The sequence below is a fragment of the Tamandua tetradactyla genome, chromosome 11, assembly GCF_023851605.1.
Source record: "Tamandua tetradactyla isolate mTamTet1 chromosome 11, mTamTet1.pri, whole genome shotgun sequence".
NCBI classification, from domain to species: domain Eukaryota; kingdom Metazoa; phylum Chordata; class Mammalia; order Pilosa; family Myrmecophagidae; genus Tamandua; species Tamandua tetradactyla.
This window is the reverse complement of record NC_135337.1, coordinates 54,889,582-54,905,698: the sequence shown is the minus strand read 5'-3', so window position 1 is coordinate 54,905,698 and position 16,117 is coordinate 54,889,582. Positions and strand designations below refer to the sequence as shown.

At 39.4% G+C, this 16,117-nt stretch overlaps 1 long non-coding RNA gene across 2 annotated transcripts in view; it reads left to right on the top strand.

The window, feature by feature from the left end:
- LOC143650160 (uncharacterized) overlaps positions 1-16,117 on the top strand; it is an 18,480-nt gene extending 2,363 nt beyond the window's left edge. For both annotated transcript variants that reach the window (XR_013159404.1, XR_013159403.1), the window contains exons 2-3: positions 14,964-15,059; positions 15,899-16,117. This is a non-coding gene — a long non-coding RNA (uncharacterized LOC143650160). The remainder of the gene's footprint in view (positions 1-14,963; positions 15,060-15,898) is intronic.

Below are 16,117 nucleotides of genomic sequence, written 5' to 3'. Positions count from 1 at the left end.
CAATAGGCTGTGAGCGCAGCTGCTTTCTCTCGTCTTGATTAGTCTTACAGAGGTTCATCAGTTTTATTAACCTTTTCAAGAAAGAAACTTTTTGTCTTTGTTGAACTTTTTCTATTGTCTCCATTTTCTATTTCAGTAATTCTTACTCTTTATTATCTCTTTTCTTCTAAAATATATTTGGTCTTGTCTATTTTCTTTTTCTAATTTTTTAAGTTGGACAATTGTCTTATTAATTTTCAGTTTCTGACCTTATTATCTTTGCTTTTGTAGGGAACACTCCAGTCATGCAGCTACCTCCAAGCCTTTGTGATTGCCCTAATACACTCTGCCTGGAAGGTTCTTCGTTCTGGAATTTGCATGGCTCATCCTTCCACTCCCTTCAAGTCTTTGCTCAAACACTTCCTTCTCAGTGGGACTTTCCCAGACCTCCTTGCTTAAATTGTAACCCCTCTTTCTCCAATCACTTCATATCCTCTTTTCCTGTTTTATTTTTCTCCATAACTTCTATGGCCTTCTAATCCTCTATAAAATGTACTTGTTTTGTTACTAGAATGTAAGCTCCCTGAAGGCAGATATTTTATTCTTATTTGTATCTCTGTAGTCCACTTTCTGAAAGGGTTAAAAATCAAACTCCAAAATTTTTTTATAAATTATTCTTATCATGGAAACCAGCAATCTCAATCTCATTCCTAGTTATTTATCCAAAGGAAATAAAAAGGTATCTCTACATCAAGGCTTTTGCATGAATGTTCATAGCAGCTTTACTCATAATAGCAAAAAAAAAAGGAAACAACCCAAGTAGCCATCACCTGGTGAATGAGTAAACAAATGGAGTAATCTAATCAATGGAATGCTAAGTGCAACTCACTGATAAATAGAAACATTATATTAGTATTACACACAGCAACATGGATTAATCTCAAAGCAGTATGCTAAATCAAAGGACCGTGACGAAAAAGACTGCATACTATTTGATTCCATTTATACGTAATGAAATTCTAAAAAAATGGAAAACAATAGTGACAGCTGATCAGTGATATGTTGCCTGGGGCTGGAGTTAAGAAAGAGAGAATTGTCTGAGATGCAGCATAAGGGAACTTGTTAGAATGATTCTATATTTTGATTGTAGTAGTGATTATGCTAATATGTACATTTGTCAAAATCATCAAACTGTACATTTAAAATCATAAATTATTTTGTACATTAATTATGCCTTAATGGCTGGTTTTTTGAAAAAATCAAAAGCCAAGTCCTTTCAGTTGTTGACCTTTTTATTAATCACTAGCAGGATTCTGTACCAAGTAAGTAACTTGTGATCTTGGCATCATATGAGTTTTAGGTATGCTCCAACTAATGATCTGGTTGTCCTCTGTTCTATAAAGACTATGACAATTAAAAATCATAAAGTAGTAATATGAATCTTTATACCCTCTCGGACTCTAAACACTGAAATCCTTTTGTGTGTGTTTTAGCTTTTCCCTGTTTTATTGAAGTAAATTACTCTTCTGTTTCATTGGTTTATGGTATGGTATTACTATATCAGTGAATTTCAGTATTAGGTAAGTAATGAGATGCTTTGACATGGATAATATGTGGCATGTCACTGAGTGCCTAGGAAGAGGTGCAGCAGGAGAAATGAGTATGATTTTCCTTGTGAATATTTCCCCAAAATCAGAATTAACTTAGTGGAGTTAAGAAATGTGTTTCCTGGACATGGTGACTAATAATCTATTTTAAAAGTAGTTATTTATATGTCATATATATTCCAATTTAGTAGTAATGTTAGTAATGCTTACTACTACTATTGTAACTTTCATACTAGTGTTAATAATATGCATACAATTTTAATCATATTTATTACTACTATTATAGCTTCCTTTTTAATGTACCAGACAATATTTTTAAATGCTTTATAAACATTTACTTATTAAATACATAGAACAGCCCTTTGAAGAAGATAGTTTTACAGTATATTATAAATTTACTGACATAATCTAAATATATAATCAAAATACATTGTATAAGAAAAAGGGCATAAGATGATATAGAGAATATTTGCAAAATAATATTTTTTAGGTATTGTCTTATTTGCTGTGCTGCTTAAAATAATACCATGAAATTATTTGGCTTATGTAAAGGTAATTTATTGGCTCACAGTTAAAGTCCAGAAAAGAGTGAAAATCAGGGTATCATCAAGGTTATACTTCTTCCCAGAGACCTGCTGCTGGAAATCCTTGACTTCTCTGCCACGTGGCAAGGTACATGGAAGCATCTGCTTGTCTCTCCCTTCTTTTCCAGATTTCCTTGATTTCAGCATCTTGCTTCCATGGCTTTTCCCTCTCTCTGTGTATTCGTCCATTTTAAAGGACCCTAGGCAGGTCCTCAATCCTGATTGAGGTTGGTCATAGCTTAACTGAAGTTACCTCATCAAAAGATCATACTTACAATGGGTTTATACTGACAGGAATGGACTAGATTTAAGAACTTGTTTCTCTGGAGTACATACAGATTTAAGCCATTACAGGTGGTTTTTCTTATGCTACAGTACATAGGCAGAACTAAGAATTTTGGGAACATTTTTCTAAAGACAAACATTAAGAACAAGTAACTATATCACGAATATCAGTTGTACTTTACAGTTGAAATACTTCATTTTCTTTTTATTTGGAAACTGTTACTGATTATCTTCTTTGTGTCAGACATAGGGCTTGTTTCCTTATATATGTTATTTTACTTAATTATAAGAACCTGGGAGATGGATATTTATAGTTCTTATTGAGCAGATAAAGAAACTACAACTCAAGTAAACAGTAAATTGTGAAGTCAAGATTAAGATATTAGTTTCTCTGATTCCAAGATTTCTATCTTTTCCGTTATATCTGAAGCCTAAATATTCTATACAAGTATAAGATAAAAATTAATAAGGATAAACCCTTCATGTATGTTCATTGATGTCAAAAATGTCTCTGCAATGCATGGGGAAAGGACAGTCTTTTCATTAATAGTGCTAGATCAATTGTATAGTCATATGGAAAGAAAAAATATATTTCTAGGCCCTTATCTCACATCATATACAAAATTCATTTCTAGGTGGATTGCTACCATAATGTGAAATGTAAAACAATAAAACCATTAGAAGAAAACATCTTCATGGCCATGGAGTAGGGAAATATATTTTAAACAGCACACATACATAAAAAAACAAACCTCAAAGAAAAAATTGATACGTTTAACTACATTATAATTAAGAACCATATCAAAAGTCACCATAAAGAGAGCAAAAGGACAATAGAATAGGAGAATATATGTACAATACATATTTCTGACATAATCTGTAGACAGAAGGTATAAATAACAGGCTTTTCACAAAAAAGGATATTAAAATGACTAACAAATATATGAAAAGGTGATCAATTCCATTATTCTTCAAGGACATGAAAATTGTTGTATATTTTATATTCAAAATGAATGTCTTATAGACAGCATACAGTTGGATTTTGTTGTTTATCCCCTGCTCTGACCAATCTGCCATTTACTTGGTGTTTTTAGACCGTTTAGGTTTAATGTAATTGTTGATATACTTGGATTTAGCTCTCCCATTTTATCATTTATTTTCTGTTTGTACTCTCTGCTTTCATTTTCCTCTTCCATCATTCCTGAGTTACTTTGAATTATTCAGATTTTAAAATATTCTGTTTTAATTTACCTATTGGCTTTTAGATTACATAATTTTGTATTTTTACTTTTTTAGTGATTGCCTTAGGGATTATAATATATATATCTAACTTGTAATAGTCTACTTATCATTAGCATTTTACCACTTCAAGTAAAATAGAAGCTTAACAAAAATATAGGGCCTACTACTTTCCCTTCTTTGTGTTATAGTTGTCATATTGTAGCATCTCCATACATTGAAAACTCCTCTAGATGTGGTTATGATTTTTGTTTTCACCAGTCTTACTTATATTAAATAACTTAAAGAAGGGAAGTAGTTTTTGTGTATTTTGCCTGATTTTACCATTTCTGTTGCTCTTCCTTCATTCCTGAAATTCCATATATCCTTCTCGTGTCATTTCTCTCCAGGCTAAAGAAATTCTTTTAGCATTTCTCCTAGAACAGGCCTGTTGGCAGCATCTCTTTGTTTGCATCATCTGAAAATGTCTCTGTCTTTATTTTGCCTTCAATCCTGCAGGGCGTCTGTGCTGATTTAAAACTATTAAGTACCCCAGAAAAGCCATATTTTTTTATCCTATTCCAAACTTGTGGGGCAGACCTATTGTTTGGATGGGATCTTTTTGATTAAGTTGTTTCCATGGATAGGTGAACCACTCAACTGTGAATGGGACCTTTTGATTAGTTGGTTTCCATGGAGATGGATAATTCTCTGCCCAATTAAGATGGGCCTTAATACACTTACTGGAGTTCTTTAAGAGGGAACTGTTTTGGAAAAAGCTCAGAGCTGACATAGGGACATTTGGAGATGCAGAAGGAACACCCTCCAGGGAAGCTGTTTGAAACCAGAAGCCAAAGGATCAACAGATGCTAGCCACATGCCTTCCCAGCTGACAGAACTGTTCCAAGCCACTGGCCTATCTCAAGTCAAGGTATCTTTATCTGGATGCCTTTAGTTTAGACATTTTTATGGACTTGGTACTGTAAACTTGTAACTTAATAAATTACCTTTATAAAAGCCAACCCCTTTTTGGTATATTGCATTCCGGCAGAATTAGCAAATTAAAACAGCATCTTTTGTTGGATAGAGAATTCTGAGTTGACAGTTCTTTTCTTTCAGAACTTAAAAAATATCATTCCAGTTTCTGCTGGCTTTGATGATTTTTAGTGAGAAATCTGTAGTCAATTGATTCATTGTCCCCCTATGTGTATGTTATTTTTCTCTAGCTACTTTCAAGACCTTTGAGCTGTCTCTCTTTTTTTAGCACTTTGATTATGATGTATATCTGGGCATGGATTTCTTTGAATTTATCCTGTTTGAATTTGCTGAACTTCTTGAATCTGTAAGTTTATGTTTCTCAAAATCTTTGTAAGTTTTTCATCATTATTTGTTCAAATATTTTAATTATATGTCCTCCCTTTCTAGAACTTCAGTGATATGAATATTAGACTTTTTGATATTTTCTCATGGTTCCCTGAGCTTGTGTTCATTTTTCCTCTGTTCTTTAGATTGTGTACTTTCTTTTGGTCTGTCTTCAAGTTCACTGGCTCATTCATCGTTCATGTCCCTTTGGCTATTGAGCTCATCCAATATATTTTTTGTTTTAGATATTATATATTTTCCATCCTAAAGTTTGTTTATTCTTTTATTGTTTCTGTCTCCTTGCTGAGAACTTCTAACTTTCCATCCAATTCAAGCATGTTTACCTTTACCTCATGGTTTTTTGCTTGTTTTGGGGTACATGGTCTGGGAATCGAACCCAGGTCTTCTTCATGAGAGGCAGTCATCCTCACCACTGAACTACCGATGCACCCGCTACCTCACAGTTTTAATAGCTGAAGCCTTGTTAATGGTAAAATCTTGGTCATCTTAGGGGTTGGCCACTGTTGACTTTTTTCCCTTGAAAGTTGGCTGTATTTTACCATTCTCTGTATACTCAGTAATTTTGGATATATCCTGGTGCTCTAGTTGGCTAGCTACCAGAATGTGATATACCAGAAACAGAATAGCTTTTAAAAAGGGAAATTTAATAAGTTGCAAGTTTGCAGTTCTAAGCCTGTGGAAATGTCCAAGTTAAAGCAAGTCTATAAAAATGTCCAAATTAAGGCACCAACAAGAGGTTACCTTTACTCAAGAAAGGCTAATGAAGTTCAGGATTTCTCTCTCAACTGTAAAGGCACATGGTGAATGTGGCGATGTCTGCTAGCTTCTCTCTAGGTTTCTTGTTTCATTAAGCTCCCCCAGGGGCGGTTGCCTTCTTCATTGCCAAAGGTCTCTGGCTACTGGGCTCTCATGGTTCTCGTGGCTCACTTGTGGTTCTCTCATCATTCTCCGACTCTGCAGCTCTCTCTGCAAAATATTTCCTCTTTTAAGGATTCCAGTAAACTAATCAAGATCCACCTGGAATGGTTGGAGCTGCATCTCGATCTAATCAAAAAGTTAATACCCTCATTTAGGTGTGCCACATCTCCATGGAGACAATCTAATCAAAGATTCCTACCTACATTACTGAATAAGGATTAAAAGAAATGGTTGCTCCTAGAAGATTGGATCAGGATTAAACCATGGCTTTCCTAGAGCACATAATCCTTCCAAACCAGCACACCTGGACATTTTGATTTTTATGTTATTTTAATTTTTATTCTTATGTTCTGGATCCTGTTAAAAGCTACGAGGGAACTCAGGTTCATTTCCCAACCCATACACATCCCAAAAAAACAAACAAAATATTCAACAAATGGTACTGCAATAATTGGTAACTCACATGGAAAAAGAATGAAATGTGACCCCCACCATACAGCTTACAAAAAAATAATAAGAAGAACAAAATAAATGAATAATGGAGGGAGGGTGTGAGGGGTTAAGAATTAGATAGATTGCAATACTAGTGGTCAATGAGGGAGGGGTAAAGGGTATGGGATGTATGCAGTTTTTATTTCTTTTTCTGGAGTGATGCAAATGTTCTAAAAATGATCATGGTGATGAATACACAACTATATGATGATATCGTAAGCCAATGATTGTATACTTTGGACGGACTGTATGGTGTGTAAAGATATTTCAATAAAAATCAAAAAAGAAAAAAGCTACTAAGGAATGTTGATTTTTGTTTCATGAGGCAATCAGTCCAGTTTGATTCGGAACACAAGTTGTGTCTCAATTTCTGTAGGTTCTGTATCAGTACAGTCTTCAAAGCCTTTGATCTGCTCCTTTGGGACTATATAAGAACACTCAAACATTATTTTGAGACTTGAGCAGTAGTTTAAGTTGTAGTTTGGTTCCTAGCTCTTTAGTTATGCTATTGGATCCATCCCAAACATGTTTAGTTCAGGTGCTAGCACAGAACTTGTGCAGATTCATACAAAGAATTAGGAGATTCCTCTTCTCCAGCTCTCTCCTCTCTTGTATTCCTTCCACACATTCTGTCTTACAGGTTCCCCTTTTCCTGGCTCCTTTTCCAGAAAGTTGAAGTTTCTCGTGGAGTGTCAGCTGCCTGTCATAGATAAGATGGATGAATAGGGCTCACCCTTAGGATAAAGTGGCAAAAGCAAAGGGGGGGTGGTGGGAATGTGAATTCCTGCCACACTGTTCAGATCACAGATGCCCCCTGTGTTAGTTAGATTCGGTTGTCAACTTGGCCAGGTGAGCATACCTAGTTTTGTTGCTGCGGACATAAGCCAATAGTACGTGAACCTCATCTGTTGCTGATTTACATCTGCAGTCGGCTAGGAGGCGTGTCTGCTGCAGTGAGTGACGTTTGACTTAATTGGCTGGTGCTTAAATGAGAGAGCTCAAGGTAGCACAGCCCAAGCATCTCGGCATTTCTCATCTCAGCATTTCTCATCTCAGCACTCGCAGCTCAGCCCAGGCCTTTGGAAATGCAGAAAGAAGTCACCCTGGGGAAAGTTGTTGGAACCCAAGGGCCTAGAGAGAAGACCAGCAAAGACCATCCTGTGCCTTCCACGTAAGAAAGAACCTCAGTGGAAGGTTAGCTGCCCTTCCTCTGAAGAACTAACAAAATAAATCCCCTTTTATTAAAAGCCAATCCATTTCTGGTGTGTTGCATTCCGGCAGCTAGCAAACTAGAACAGATTTGGTACCAAATAGTGGGGTGCTGCTGTGGTTTGCAAATACCAGATCTGTTGGAACAGTGTTTTGGATGGCTAAGGGGAAGACTTTGGAGGAACTGTGAAGAGATTGATGAAGAAGTCCTGGAGTGTTTGAAGAGACTGTTGGTGTAAATGGAACTACTACCAATCTTGACAAAGGAGGACATAAAAGGGAGAGATTGGAGTTTGCAGAGTGAAGACCATGGAAGCTCGGGTCTGAAGCCAAGAAACTTCGGCCAGGAGAGTGGACCCATCCATATACATGGAGAGGGTGAGTTTACCCTGAAAGGTGAGGATGAGCCTCCCATCTTGTTGCAGTGGAAGAGTTGTGCAGCCTCAGGCCTTGGAGAAGGTAGAGCATGCTCCTTGGGGGACTGGGAGAGCCTGGCTACCACCACATGGAGGGGTTGAGTGTGTGCCCCAGAAATGGCAGAGAGCCCAGGGGTGGCCCTGATGCCTGGAGAGAGTGGAGCTGAGAGATGGTCTCCTCGATGTTCCCCGAGGTTGATTTGGAAAGAGGCGGGCCACTGCATAGGCCCTCAGAAAGGGTGGGACTGCCACTTTCTAAAGCCGAAGGATGAATGACTTTCAGACTTTGAAATCCAATGGTGTTTGCCTGCAGGTTTTCCTTCCAGTTTCTCCCTATGGATCTTGTGTTTATCCTCCTTTGCATATTGGCATCTGATAATTTGTTTTGAGATTCACAGGTCCATAGCAAGAAGAGAATTTTTTGCACCTGTTTAAGGTGATGCTTGAAGTTGCCAAGTTGACAAGGGGTGGATATGTGTTAGTTAGATTCAGTTGTCAACTTGGCCAGGTGAGCATACCTAGTTTTGTTGCTGCGGACATAAGCCAATGGTATGTGAACCTCATCTGTTGCTGATTTACATTTGCAGTCAGCTAGGAGGTGTGTCTGCTGCAATGAGTGACATTTGACTTAATTGGCTGGTGCTTAAATGAGAGAGCTCAAGGTAGCACAGCCCAAGCAGCTCAGCATTCCTCATCTCAGCACTCGCAGCTCAGCCCAGGCCTTTGGAGATGCAGAAAGAAGTCACCCCAGGGAAAGTTGTTGGAACCCAGGGGCCTAGAGAGAAGACCAGCAGAAACCATCCTGTGCCTTCCACGTAAGAAAGAACCTCAGTGGAAAGTTAGCTGCCCTTCCTCTGAAGAACTAACAAAATAGATCCCCTTTTATTGAAAGCCAATCCGTTTCTGGTGTGTTGCATATCGGCAGCTAGCAAACTAGAACACCCCCTGTGGTAGTTAGATTCAGTTGTCAACTTGGCCATGTGAAGGTACCTAGTTCTGTTGCTGTGGACATGAGTCAATGGTACATGAACCTCATCTGTTGCTGATTACATCTGCAGTTGCCTAGGAGGTGTGCCTGCTGCAGTGAATGATGTTTGATTTAATTGGCTGGTGCTTAAATGAGAGAGAGCAACGTAGCACAGCCCAAGCAGCTCAGCATACCTCACCTCAGCACTTGCAGCCCAGCCCAGGCCTTTGGAGATGCAGAAAGAAATCACCCCCAGGAAAAGTTGTTGGAACTCAGAGGACTGGAGAGAAGCTAGCAGAGACTGCCCTGTGCCTTCCCACATAAGAAAGAACCTCAGTTGAAAGTTAGCTGCCTTTCCTCTGAAGAGCTAACGAAATAAATCCCCCTTTATTAAATGCCAATCTGTCTCTTGTGTGTTGCATTCTGGCAGCTAGCAAACTAGAACAGATTTTGGTACTGGAGAGTGGGGTGCTGCTGCAGTTTGCAAATACCAGATATGATGGAACAGGTTTTTGGATGGCTGAGGGGAAAATTTGGGAGGAACTGTGAAGAGAATGATGGAGAAGTCCTGGAGTGCTTGAAGAGACTGTTGGTATAAACAGAACCACTGCCAATCTGGACAGAGGGGGACACAAAGGGACAAATTGGAGTTTGCAGAGTGAGAACCATGGAAGCTCAGGTTTGAAGCCAAGAAACCTCGGCCAGAAGAGTGGACCCACCCATATACATGGAGAGGGTGAGTTTGCCCTGAGTCTCCCATCTTGTTGCAGTGGGAGAGTTGTGCAGCCTCAGGCCTTGGGAAAAGTATAGCACACTCCTTGGGGACTGGGGAGAGCCTGACTGCTACCACATGGAGGGGTTGAGCGTGTGCCCCGGAAATGGCAAAGAGCCCAGGGGTGGCCCCGATGCCTGGAGAGTAGTGCCGAGAAAAAGGTGGTCTCCTCAATGTTCCCCGAGGCTGATTTGGAAAGAGGCAGGCCACTGCATAGGCCCTTGGAAAGGGTGGGACTGCCACTTTCTAAAGCTGAAGGATAAATGACTTTCAGACTTTGAAATGTAATGGTGCTTGCCCTGCAGGTTTTCCTTCCAATTTCTCCCTATGGATCCTGTGACTGTTCCTCCTTTGCATATTGGCACCAGACAACTTGTTTTGAGATTCAAGGTTCACAGCCAGAAGAGAATTTTTTGCACCTTAATATTGTTTAAGGTCATACGTGTAGTTGCCAAGTTGACAAGGGGTGGATATGTGGTAGTTAGATTCAGTTGTCAACTTGGCCAGGTGAAGGCACCTAGTTCTGTTGCTGTGGATATGAGCCAACGGTACATGAACCTCATCTGTTACTGATTACATCTGCAGTTGGCTAGGAGGCATGCCTGCTGCAATGAATGATGTTTGACTTAATTGGCTGGTGCTTAAATGAGAGTGCAACATTGCACAGCCCAAGCAGCTCAGCATGCCTCATCTCAGCACTCACAGCTCAGCCCAGGCCTTTGGAGATGCAGAAAGAAATCACCCTGGGGAAGTTGTTGGAACCCAGAGGCCTGGAGAGAAGGCCAGCAGAGATCGCCTTGTGCCTTCCCATGTAAGAAAGAACCTCAGTTGAAAGTTAGCTGCCTTTCCTCTGAAGAACTAAAGAAATAAATCCCCTTTCATTAAAAGCCATTCTGTCTCTGGTGTGTTGCATTCTGGCAGCTAGCAAACTAGAACACCCCCTTTCCCAATTGCTTTGTCTAGAAAGACAGAATTTCTTTAGGTGGTAGCTGTCAATGATGCCTAGATTCTCACTCTTCAGTCAAAGCCCAGAGGGAAAAAGAGACAAAAGAGGGGGAAACCCTAGGTATTCTGGTGCACAGAGGCCCTTTTCCCCATTCGTCTAGCTAGACAAATGGAGGCTCTCTCAGTTTTTGCTGTCTGTGCTACCACCTCAGCTATACTTGAGACCAGACCTCAAGTCAAAACTGTGAAAGAAAATAGGAAAAACAAACACAGGTCCCTTCTTCATGTTTTTATTCTTCTCCCCAATCTGCCTACTTTTATTTAATTTTTGGAGTCTTCCGATATTTATTCTTTGTATTTTGTCCAGAGTTATTAGCTGAAATCAATGAGAGATAGGCTATGGTAGACCTATTCCATCTTGGCTGGCACTGCATGTCAAAGAAATGTAAATAAAAACCATGCTGTAATACTTCTAATCATCCCTCAGAATGACTAAAATTAAAAATTCAGACACCGCCAGTGGTGTTGGTGATGGTGTGGTGCGACTGGAATTCTCATACACTGCTGATGGGAGTATCAACTGATTTATCCGTTTTGGAAAATGTTTGTCAAAATCTGTTAAATCTGACCATATACATACCCATATCATGTATGTGAACTTGAGACTAAGGTTTAGTGTGATATATGCATTGTACCCACATAAAATTTGAAACTGGATTAACAGAATATTATCCCCTGGAATTGAAGCCAGGAGAATTGATATGCAATTAATTAGATAAGTAAGCTGAAGATAAATGATTGACTTCTTAACATCTGGTTTCTATTTGTGATATTAACATGAATCCAAATCCAGATTCCTAAGGGAATTCTTTTAATAATAACTACCATTTATTAATCACTTATTATATACCTGGTAGTTTGCTGAGAGCTTTATATCCATTAATACATTTAGCATCCCAACAATCCTTATGAGAGATATTATTAGCTTTGTTTACAGGCAAGGAAGTCAAGATTTAGAAAGTTTACATAACTTGTGAAAGGTTGTAAAGTATAGTTTATGGGGATTCTCGAGCCAGATTGCTTGGATTCACATTCCCATTTGCTAGTTATTAACTATGTGACCTTAGACAAGTCACTTAAACTGTTTGTATTTAGTTTCATCATCTGGGAAACAGAGATAATAATATCTTATTTTAGAATTGCTAAAAGGATTAAGGAAGATAATTCACATAAGATGTTTGGCAAACAATACTCACTAAAATTTGTTTTTATTGTTCAACTCAGGGCTTACCAACAATATATACTAGAGGTAGTAAATGATATGTAGTTAAAGTAATGAAAGTTAACCAACTATAGTTAATAAAACTTTTCTGGAATAATCATGGGTCAACAGAAAGATGATCTACAATAAGTCTAGAATAGTGGGTAATAAAGTATTGTGAATGTAATTAATACTATTAATACAATTGAATTGTACATTTGAAAGTGGTTAAAATTGGGTTAAATATGTGTTACTACAATAAAAAGTTTAAAAATACATAAAAATGTATCTGGCACTGATCAGAATAGAAGACTATTTGAGTACAAGTATTTCAACTGATTTTTCAGAGAATATTCCTAGAGTAGAGAAGGAATAACATTCAGAAATTCTAACTTGAAGGAAAAGTACCTTGAGACTTACCCATTCTCTTTATCATAGTTATGTTCAAACAATCCTCTGATTGATCATTTTTTCTTTGAGTTCAGTATACTTAACCTCACACAGAAAAATACCCAGAGTGAATTCTTCATACAAATTGTTCTTCTAGATTTTTTCCTATTTACAGATTAATAAATTGACATTCTTTGTTGTTGGGGATCAAATCATGGCCTCTGCCAAAGGCATGTTCAGGTTCAACCTTTGTCCTCTTAGTCTGAACTGTTAGTAAATAGAACCTTTGCAGATGTTATTAGTCAAGGGGTACCCAAACTGAATTAGGGTGGGTATACTGGTTTGAAACTTTTGGGTACCCCAGAAAAGCCATGTTCTTTTAATCCTAATCCAATCTCATGGTACAGCTATTTCCTTTAATCTTAATCCAGTATTGTGGGGTGGGACCTCTTGATTAGATTGTTTCATTGAGGTGTGACACACCCAATTGTGGGTGTGACCTTTTGATTAGATGGAGATATGACCCCTCTTATTCAAGGTGGGTCTTAATTAGTTTATTGAAGTCCTTAAAAGAGCCAACACAGAGAGCAGAGAATTCAGACCTTTGGAGATCAAGACTGAAATAGGCTGGGTGCTAAACAAGGACTCGCAGAAATAGTCAGAACCTGAAGAGAAGAAATTTCTGACCCCAGGAGATACTAAGCTAGGAGATAAAACCCAATTTTGCCCCAGAGTAGCTAAATGAGGACCCACACATGCGTAGAGAGGAAGCCACTGGAATCAAAGCCAGAAGCAATGGAATTGGGAACAAGGAACAGCAGATGCCAGCCTCGTGTCTTCCCATGTGACAGACATTGGCCTTTCTTCAGAGTCAAGTTTTCTTTCTCTGGATACCTTGGACATTTTCCTGGCCTTAGAACTGAAAACTTATAACTTAATAAATCCTTTTTATAAAAGCTGATCCATTTATGGTATATTGCATTCCAGCAGCATTGGCAAACTGAAACAGTGGGCCTTGATCCACTATGGTGAGGTCCTTGATCCACTATGGTGAGGTCCTTATAAACAAAGGAAATCAGATGCAGAGAGAGAAGCCACAGGAAGCAACTTGAAGCTGGAAATCAAAGGGACCCAGAAGAGAAAGAAGATGCCACCATGTGTGTTGCCAGGTGAAACAAACGCCTCAAAAGAGTTTCTGGCAAGCCAGAAGATGCCCATACCAGAAGGAAGCAAGGCTTTTAGACCCTGAAACTGTGAGCCAATGAATTCCTATTGTTAGGCTAATCCTTTGTATGCTATTTGTTTTAGCGGCTGGGAAACTAAAACAGGTACATAGTTTCTTATAGGTCCTGTTGGTCTCCATACATTATTTAGCTTTGGTGGAAAGGTTAAGTTGACTTTCTGAACTTAAAATGGTAAGAATCTGACTCTAGATAATTTACTGGTAGGGCTGTCTTTACTTGCAAGTAACAAAACCAAAGAAGGCTTAAACAAACAAACAAAACAACAAAAGAAGGGGAGGTATATTACAAAGAAAATGTATGAGGTGGAGGTTGAGCAAAAGTGCTTCACAGATTCAGAAAGAGACTAAAAGAAGCTATATTGTACTTCTCTCTGTATATCTGCATCCTTCTTTCTTTTTGCACACTACCTTTCCCTGTTACTTCGTTTGCAAGATAGAAGCAATACTGCCCTTAGACTTGGGCAAGTGGGGCTCCTTCCCGGGACCTACACCTCATGCTTGGGAGAACCATTCTAGAATTGTTCTGAGTCCCCTCTGGTTCCTGGGACCAGACGGGGCCAGCAGTGCCATAAGGCAGGGAGTCCACAGCCTGGACTGGTCCTGCCTGGATCTTTGTCAATGGAAGCCCCAAGATGTTTTATCTCCCTCCACTGGTATGGCCCTGACCCTAGACCAAAGCTTTTTTTTTTACCTGGTCCCTGCTTCTCTCCTTCAGGGTCCTCCCAGCCTTCCCTCCTTTCAGTATGCATGGGGTTCACCAGTTGCCCTAAAAACTCTGGGACTTGCATCTGTGGGGTGGCTTTGGGGACTCATGGCCAGGCTCATTCCTGGATTGCAGCTCAGTGAGCTGATCACTCCTGCCAACCAGAGCAGTATTTATACCATGGCGTTGCACTAGATAGGCCTGCCAGAATAGTGCCGATTCACTGATTCAGGGTAGCTTTTCACTTACATCAGACACAGGACAAGTTCTGGACTCTTGCCTGCCAACTCTCTACCACCAAGCTTGGGCTGGGACTATCTGTGTGGGCCCATGCATGGGCATTACCCTGTTTTGATTCAGACCATAGAGCTTCCTCTAGTCAAGAGAACACTAGGAAGGTAAGGGTGGCAGCAGGAGTCCTTTAACCTGAGTGGTACCCTGGTCCCCACTTTCTTCCCAAACTCTGTGCTATATGTCAGACAGTTCTGGCCCTGTTTGTCCCTCCCAGGGCTTTCGAGACTGTAACCACTCATCATTAATGGGTTCTAACTATCAATTTTCTTTCTTGTCTTTAACATGGATTGGTCTTAGGCCCTGCTGGACAAGAGACAGATATTCCTTGCCTGAATTGGACTGGTCATCTCGCTCCATGCATGGACTCCTCACCAATCCTTCTTGCCGGTGATGGTGTGTGGAAGGCAGGGTCACATTTCAGAAATGCAGTGATTAAGGTTTAGACAGTTTAAGAGAAGATATGGTTGGAAAAATGTGTTGTTCCATGCTAATGCCATAGAATTTTAAATTTGAAATGACCTGAAATGTAATTATTATTTTCATTTTCTTGCATTTTCTGGGTAACACTTACATTTGTGGTCATCATCGATGACACACCATAACATCAGTTGAGAGTCACTGAAAGCCAGTATTCACAGGCCATGCAGTGGATGCTGTAGTGATATAAGTAATGATATTAAATAAGTAATACTAGGTAACTGCAGGGGCAAGATCTATATTGTTTCAATTAAAAAGGGGATCTAAAGAGCACTGTAAATAGTAATAGTGTTGTTGCCTTTCATTTGCATTGGGAGATATGAAATTAGCCAGAAACAGTGTCTTTGACAAAGAGGTGGTTCCTAGAAACTAGGAAATATCTTCATGTGTAATGACTGGACAATGACAGCTATGTAAGTACTTTGTCCATACCCTAAATCTTTTATCTGTAAATCACTACACCCCACATGAGCCCATGATGTCTGTAATCACTTTTATACTCAAATTGTTTTAATTTCCTTTCCCTCAAAATATTTTCCCAGGGCATTGTATACCCTAGGGGCAACCCTGGACAGGAGATAGTTTTAGTAAAGCATAGAAGTTTTTACAACTTTTCCATTTAAGAGATTCCCAACTAGAATTCCTGTGGTAGTTAGATTAGTTGTCAGCTTGGCCAAGTGAAGGCACCTAGTTCTGTTGCTGTGGACATGAGCCAATGGTAGGTGAATCTCATCTGTTGCTAATTACATCTGCAGTCGGCTAGGAGGCGTGTCTGCTGCAGTGAGTGACCTTTGACTTAATTGGCTGGTGCTTAAATGAGAGAATGCAATGTAGCACAGCCAAGCAGCTCGGCATTCCTCATCTCAGCACTAGCAGCTCAGCCCAGGCCTTTGGAGATGCAGAAAGAAGTCACCCCGGGGAAAGTTCTTGGAACCCAGGGGCCTGGAGAGAAGACCAGCAGAGACCATCTTGTG